The following is a 7,922-nucleotide window of genomic DNA, read 5'->3' as shown; positions in this document are numbered from 1 at the left end:
ATTATCATTTCTTATATGTTTTCGATTTATTTACGAATTTTATTTTTATTATGTAAGTCCATGGGACTGATGAAACATTTAAAATGAATATTTCCACATAAAAAGATCACATCATGCATATGCATATGGTACGACTCTATTTTAGCAAAAAAAATAAGATCGTTACATTTTCATAGTGGTTAATTATAGTCCTAAAAGTATGAATGACACAACTCTTAAAATTTGGCATTTTCATAGTGGCTAATTATAGTCCTAAAAGTATGAATGATACAACTCTTAAAATTCCTAGTGGAAGGTTAAGGGTTTCATGTTGAGGCTATATATAACCACTTATGTTGTCTTGTAGACTTGAAAAAGGTAGTAAAAAGATCATTTATGCCTTCTTTTAACTAAGTAATAAGTTTTTTTTGTAATGCTAGGTAGTATCATCTAAGCTTGACATGATCGATCTTGTCTGCGGAGTGATTCAAATCTCAAACAAGTATTTTTTTTCTCTAAGATATTCAATCAACAAAGTAATTCGTTATCATGAAACATGATTTAACTTCGATTTGATGACGGAGACGCCTCGTGGAGGGACACTGAAAGAAGGACAATCAAACCAATAAAGATAGGTGAGTGATGTGTGGTTGGCTGCCACTTTTATGTATTGTAGGATAAGTAGTGTCCCTTATTTTTGCTGACTATGTTATTTCACATGTAGTATGATGATATCAAAGCTAGGTTTCAATCGTGGGACCTGTGAGTTATGGGCCCACCACGCTTCTGCTGATATTAATCATTTTGATCTCTAGCTTTCATCATAGATGTTTAGTTCACTTATGGCAAACTTTGAGACAGTATATAAAAAGGTATTAACGGCCCTTCAACCCTTATATCTATCTCCATGACTTAGACATTCTAACTTTACTTTTGATATTTATACTACTTTTTCTATATTTGTACTATTTTTTTTATTATTATTTTTTTTATAGTAGTATGATTGGGTGTCCTTTGCTTTTCTTTGTCCCAAGATAGCTTTCATCTATGTTTTCCGTTATGATGTTCGATGATTTGAGCAGACTGTGAGTCTTACCTAATTGGGGGGCTCTCATCTACAATGAGATGCAACGTGTTGTGTCGCACATGATTAAACATGCATGCATAGGCGGCGTGTGTGGTCAAACAAGTTTGAATTCCACATAAGTGATGTTTGAATTCCGAAGGAAAATCCTACCTAAGGTCCAACAAAGCCACAAAGCCGGGTGACAAATGTGAATGAGGATTGAGTACTCCTAAAGGTGATTAGAAACCAATCCCTTTTTAAACTAGAGACTAAATCTAGAACCTTGGACCACTAAGTCAAACTATCCCAACAATTGTGTTTGGACTACTAAGATAGTCGAGCTATCTCAAGACATGAGATTGCATCACGATGCATGGGTCGTGTTGTTGGGAACCGAGATGACCATGAGATGCAATGTTGTTGTGTTACAAATGATTGAACATGCACGCATAGGCGGCGTATGCGGTCAAATAAGTTTTAATTCCACATTATTCATGTTTGAAACCCGTAGGCAAACCCTGCCTAAGGTCCAACAAAGCTACAAAGCAACAAAGCTAGATGAAAAATATGAAAGGGAATTAAGTACTCCTTAAGGTTTGTCATGATCGTGTCAAGATCACAAAGCCGCACATTTGAAAAAGTATGACTTTGACACGATGCACTGGTCGGAGTTGGGCTAGACTCTCTCCATATTAGACGCGTTTTAAAACCACGATGTTAACAACGATAAATAAAAAGTCAAAACAAACAATATGTGTTAGCAGCGGGCACGAGGCTTTACAAAAAATTAAAATAAATGAAAGTTGTGGGATTTGAATCCATGCCCTTTTAAACCAGAGTCGAAGTCTAGCACCTTAGACAACTCGGCCAAACTATCCCGACGAATGTGTTTGGACAAATCTAGATGGTCGAGCTATCTCGAGACATGAGATTACAATACGATGCATGGGTTGTGCTGTTGGGAACCGAGATGACGATGAGATGCAACAATGTTGTGTCGCACATGATTGAACATGCACGCATAGACGGCGTGTGTGGTCAAACAAGTTTTAATTCCACATTATGGATGTTTCAATGCGGAAGAAAACTCTGCCTAAGGTATAACAAAGCCATAAAGTAGAGTGAAAAATGTGAATAGAGATTGAGTACTCCTTTAGATTTGTCGTGAGCGTGACAAGATCACGAGACACTGGTTGGAGTTGGGTTAGAATCTCTTCATAATAGACGAGTTTTAAAACCATAAAGACACTGGTTGGAGTTGGGTTAGAATCTCTTCATAATAGATGAGTTTTAAAACCATAAAGACACTGGTTGGAGTTGGGTTAGAATCTCTTCATAATAGACGAGTTTTAAAACCATAAAGACACTGGTTGGAGTTGGGTTAGAATCTCTTCATAATAGACGAGTTTTAAGGTTAGAATCTCTTCATAATAGACGAGTTTTAAGGTTAGAATCTCTTCATAATAGACGAGTTTTAAGGTTAGAATCTCTTCATAATAGACGAGTTTTAAAACCATACCCTTTTAAACTAGAGCCCAAATAGGGCCATACCCTTTTAAACTAGAGCCCAAATAGGGCATCTTAAACAACTCGACTAAACTGTACGACAGATGTGCCTCAAGATAGTCAAGCTATCTCTAGACATGAGATTGCAATACAATGCATGGGTCGGACGATGAGATTGAAAAAGTATGATTATGACAGCTGTGGGATTTGAACCCACGCCCTTTCAGACCAAAGCCTAAATCTGGCGCCTTAGACCACTCGACCAAACTGCCGCAACGAATGTTTCTAGAAAAACCAAGATGATCGAGTATCTCAAGACATGAGATTGCATCACGATACATGGATCGTGTTGTTGGGAACCGAGATAACGATGAGATGCAACATTGTTGTGTCGCACATGATAGAACATGCACGCATAGGCGGCGTGTGTGGTCAAACAAGTTTTGATTCCACATAAGTGATGTTTCAACGTTGAAGGAAAACCTTGCCTATGGTATAACAAAGCCACAAAGCCGAGGTGAAAAATGTGAATGGAGATTGTGTACCCCATAAGGTTTTTGGCGAGCGTGTCAAGATCACGAAGCCTCACATTTGAAGAAGTATGACCGTTACACGATGCACTGGTCGGAGTAGGGCTAGACTCTCTCTATAGTAGACGCATTTTAAAATCATGAGGTTTTTATAATATGTGCTAGCAGCGGGCTTGAAGGTTTACAAAAAATGAAAATAAATGACAGCTGTGGGACCACGCCCCTTCAAACCAAAGCCTAAATCTGGCACCTTAGACCACTTGGCCAAACTGTCCCGAGGGATGTCTCTACACAACCAAGATGGTCAAGCTATCTCGAGAAGCTATCTCGAGACTTGAGATTGCATCACGATGCATGGGACGTGTTGTGAGGAACCGAGATGACGATGAGATGCAACGTTGTTGTGTCGTACACAATTGAACATGCATGCATAGGCAGTGTGTATGGTGAAACAAGTTTTGATTCCACATAAGTGATGTTTGAATGTCGAAGGTAAACCTTGCCTGAGGGTTTGAATGTCGAAGGTAAACCTTGCCTGAGGTCCAACAAAGCCACAAAGCCACAAAGCCAGGTAAAAAATATGAATGTAGATTAAGTACCCCATAAGGTTTTTGGTGAGCGTGTCAAGATTAGAGGCCGCACATTTGAAGAAGTATGACCGTTACACGAATGCACTGGTCAAAGTAGGGCGAAACTCTCAACATAGTAGACGCATTTTAAAACCATGAGTTGGACAGCACCCATAGAGTATGTTTGGTGAAGTTCCTAATTTAAAATTCTTTTCTTGATGGGAATGTTATTTATTGTTGGTATCTGTCTTTGAGTATGAGTATTCCTGTAACCTTGTGGTAATTGGAATGCTATTTATTGTTGGTATCAGAGCCAGGTTTCGATCCTGGGACCTGTGGGTTATGGGCCCACCACGCTTTCGCTGCGCCACTCTGATTTGTTAAGTAATATCATTTTGATCCCTAACAGATGCTTTTAAAACCGTGAGACTCACGACGATACGTAACGGGCCAAAGTAGACAATATTTGCTGGCGGTCGACTTAGCTATTACATAACCTAAATCACCATAAGTGAATTCATTTCAAGGAATCTTATGCTTACACTCTTCATTGAGAGCGGTAGTTATCCTTCGAGAAATATACTTTGGAAGTCCTTCAATGAAGCGCATCATCCATAATTAAAGGGTACTATCATATCTTGTCATAACCTTAGTTACAATTATATCTTTGTACCATCAGAAGTAGCTAACTTTTCGCATCTTATAATCATAAGAATTTTCTCAAACGTTCAGTATGGATTTCTAGTTTGCCTACGACAAACTTTAAGACAATATATAAAAGGGTATTAATGGCTATTCAACACTTATATCATTCTCCATAACTTGAGATATTCCAATTTCACTTTTTATATTTGTACTTCTCTTTCTATAGTAGTATGGTTGAGTATCCTTTGCTTTTCTTTGTCGGAGATATGCTTCTCCAACCCATCATTGAGTACTCCTGTGAAACCAAAAGTTACAATTTGAGCAATAGCGTGGTCAAACTTACCTCGAAGACTATAGGCGCTAGCTCCCATCAATATTTTGTTGATTACATTTACGACTAGATGACCGGATAGACCATCTATATTCCACTTATGTATGAATGTTCCTTCATAGGTGGATTGAGTCATTTGAGTTTTTTCTTGGAACGGAACATCGGGGAAAGAGGGCTTAGGATACCAATTTTTCTTCATCTAGTTTTTTGGACTTTGTTCTCTAATTTAACAATTTTGTTGATGAGGCCTAGTTTTTTTGGGCATCTTTTCTTCTTTGGAGAAATCATTTTTAAAATTTTTGAGGTCATTCTCATATGGTTCATTATGACACTAAAAGTTTAATTACTTAGGGTTCTATCAAAATTGAAAGATTGTTTAGCTTTTCTTCAATCAGAGCAAGTGCCTCTTCTGTTGAGCCGAGACTAATTACTTTGTCTAAAATAACTGGTATGAATAAAAGAACTTTCCTCAACTTTTGCGAATCTCATGCCATTAATATTTGCAATAGTTTTTTTTTATTTCTTTTGTTGTTGTTTTTCCTTGATTTTTTCTTCAATCTTCTTAACTTGTCTTGCAATGGTTGAGAGAATCTTGTTTGAGAAGTTATTTTGATGTTGGATATTTAGGATATCCTTGGAGGTTGTAATGCATTTTTAAGGAATTCTTTATCGGTGGACAATTCATTTGTGATAATATCGATCTGGTTGAAGATAGATGTAGTATCCAATTCGGTTTGAGTTGAAGATCTGGGATTGCCCTCATAATCGACTAAAACTACTTCTTTGTTGTAATCAACCGGCTCTATTTGCATAGACTTTGACATGTTGATTTTTTATGGAGATCTCGAGATTCATGAGGTACTAGATCTCGAGCTTAAGAATCTTTACCTTTGGAAAGAAAATTTAATTTTCATTGAATTTTACTTTTACGCTTTCCATCATCATGTTCGATGACTTGAGCAAAATGTGGGTCTTTCCTTATTGGAAGGCTCACATATTTAAGGATCCAGGTAGAATTCTTAGTAATCTGATCCCATGAAAGGGTTTTGGAAACAGGTTGACGATTTCTCCAGATTTACCTCTATAAGCATAGTAAATCTTTTTGGAGAAGATATAAGAGTTGTGGGGGAGACATTTGAATGCTTTTGATTGTTGGGTTTTATGTCCTAAAACTCATAGTTTGTAAACAAAGATATATTCTATTTTCAATAAAGTTATTATTGATGTTTATTCAGTAATAAATTGTTATTGAATAAAGTGAACTTTACGATCATTAATCTAAATCCAATAAACTAAGAACACTCTGGCTATAGTATGATTACTTGAACTATATGTAGAGACATAAGAGTGGATCAAGTTCAAGTATATAGTCAAAATGATCTATAGTATAAGGATAAGGCTGAGTACCTTATTCTGGGGACACTATGGATGCGGCCCACTTTTGTATATGATATAAACAATGTGATCACTAAATTGTGCATGTGGAGACATGTGAGTGGGGGCGTCCTATGCAATGAGTATTGCATAAGATCGGACCATGAAGAAAACCACTCTCACTTTATAAAGTCGTTTACTGTTGAGACTGATTTTCTTTTCATTCGATAACCTAGGTAACTCGGTTTTAATCCTGAGCTAACCATGAACTCCTGTTTATTCGGAATTATCCTTAGATTTGCATGGGTGAGAGTGGCTCTAGTTCGCCGACTCAACAGGCCTCCCATTTCAGGGGTAAGACTGGGTGAATGGCTGGGGACATGGGGTGCAAGACGGAATTCACTCCTACCCACTTTTAGGGATAGAAGAAAGGTAGTTCCCTTAAGCACTGACTCCATGTCTTGAACAAGGGGCCCCACCCTCTCATTGGCCTGAGAGGGATTCGGTTTACTGGTTGGACCACAAACCAATTGTTCATTAGAGGATCAGTGAGACATAAGGAACAAGAAATAACTTCAGGGGTAAAACGGTAAATTGACCCAGCTCTAGTTACGAACAACCTGTGAAGGATCGACTTACTAATCATGGTTATATCAGATGGACAGAAATATATCTATAGTGAGGGGAGTGCAACTACTAGGCTATAGTGGAGTGTCCTAGTAGTTAACGAATGTTGGTTAACCAGGTTAATGAGTTTAATCGGTTAATCTTGGATCGTTGGAGCCCATGATCTATAGGTCCATTAGGTCCCTCTGCTAGCTCATATCGGACTAAACCATAGAACAGTGTGACGAGTGAGTTCGAAGTGTTCGAATTCAAATTAGGGAATATGCGTTACATATATACGATATATTTAACCGCAATTTTGTTTTATTTACGAATTAAACGAAAAGAGAGAATCTGAGATATTTAAATAAGATTTAAATATCTTAAATCAATTATGTGTCGGAATTGATTGGGATTGACATTTGAATTAATATTAAATATTAATTAAATAGTTTAATTAATCATTTAATGTTACTTTAATTTGAAATTCATTATTCAAATTAATTGTTGAATTAAAATGAAGAAAGTCAAAATGTTGACTTTCATCTAATGGAAAAATCCATGTTAGTGGAATTTTGAGGTGTCAAAATTTGGTTTAACCAAACTTGCATGTTTGCCAAATAAACCCCACAAGTTTGAGTGGAATTTTGAGTGTCAAAATTTGGTTAACTCAAACATGCATGCTTGCCACATAATCCCAAACATTTGAGTGGAATTTTAAGTGTCAAAATTTGGTGATCTCAAGTTTGCATGAACATGCAAACTTGACTCTTTAAATAGAGTGATCATGATACTTGGAAGGGATTCTTCTTCATCTTGATGAAAAAACCTTGAAACAAACACTCTCTTTCACATATACAAAATCCCTCCCAAGTTTAGTCACTCACCGGATTCCACAATCCCGTTCTAAGGTCGGAGGATAGTGGAGAAGACACTAGTGGTGGTTCGAAACCGGTTCGTGAGGCAAAAGGAGTTTGAACTACAAAAGGTTAGTATTTAAACCCATTAAGTTTTAATACTTATGAACATGCTAGTTATTTACAATAATTGATGTTCTAAAAGTGCCTAAGATCCAAATTGCTTCCGCATGTGTTATATTAACACCATCAATTGGTATCAGAGCAAGTTTTAGGCACTTTATTTACATTAATTTGATCATGGTGGGTACCATTTCATGCATGAAATTTGTGGTTGCTAAAGTGGATGGTTTTGGTTTTGGCATTTTTTTTATGCTTCCATTTGATACAATTATTGTAATAAGCCTAAGGTGTATGGGCTTTAATGAATGAAGAAAGGTCTGTAATTTTTATGGAGTC

At 36.9% G+C, this 7,922-nt stretch overlaps 1 non-coding gene across 1 annotated transcript; it reads right to left on the bottom strand.

Annotated features, from left to right (window-relative positions):
• Nucleotides 1–2,743: 2,743 nt before the first annotated feature.
• Nucleotides 2,744–2,823, bottom strand: TRNAL-UAG (transfer RNA leucine (anticodon UAG)). The gene has a single exon. It is a non-coding gene; the product is annotated as a tRNA-Leu (tRNA).
• Between the last annotated feature and the right edge of the window lie 5,099 nt (nt 2,824–7,922).

Source organism: Cucurbita pepo, chromosome 15 (assembly GCF_057944985.1).
Source record: "Cucurbita pepo subsp. pepo isolate OVF chromosome 15, ASM5794498v1, whole genome shotgun sequence".
NCBI classification, from domain to species: domain Eukaryota; kingdom Viridiplantae; phylum Streptophyta; class Magnoliopsida; order Cucurbitales; family Cucurbitaceae; genus Cucurbita; species Cucurbita pepo.
The sequence above is the reverse complement of the archived record's forward strand: the minus strand, read 5'-3'. Positions and strand labels throughout refer to the sequence as shown.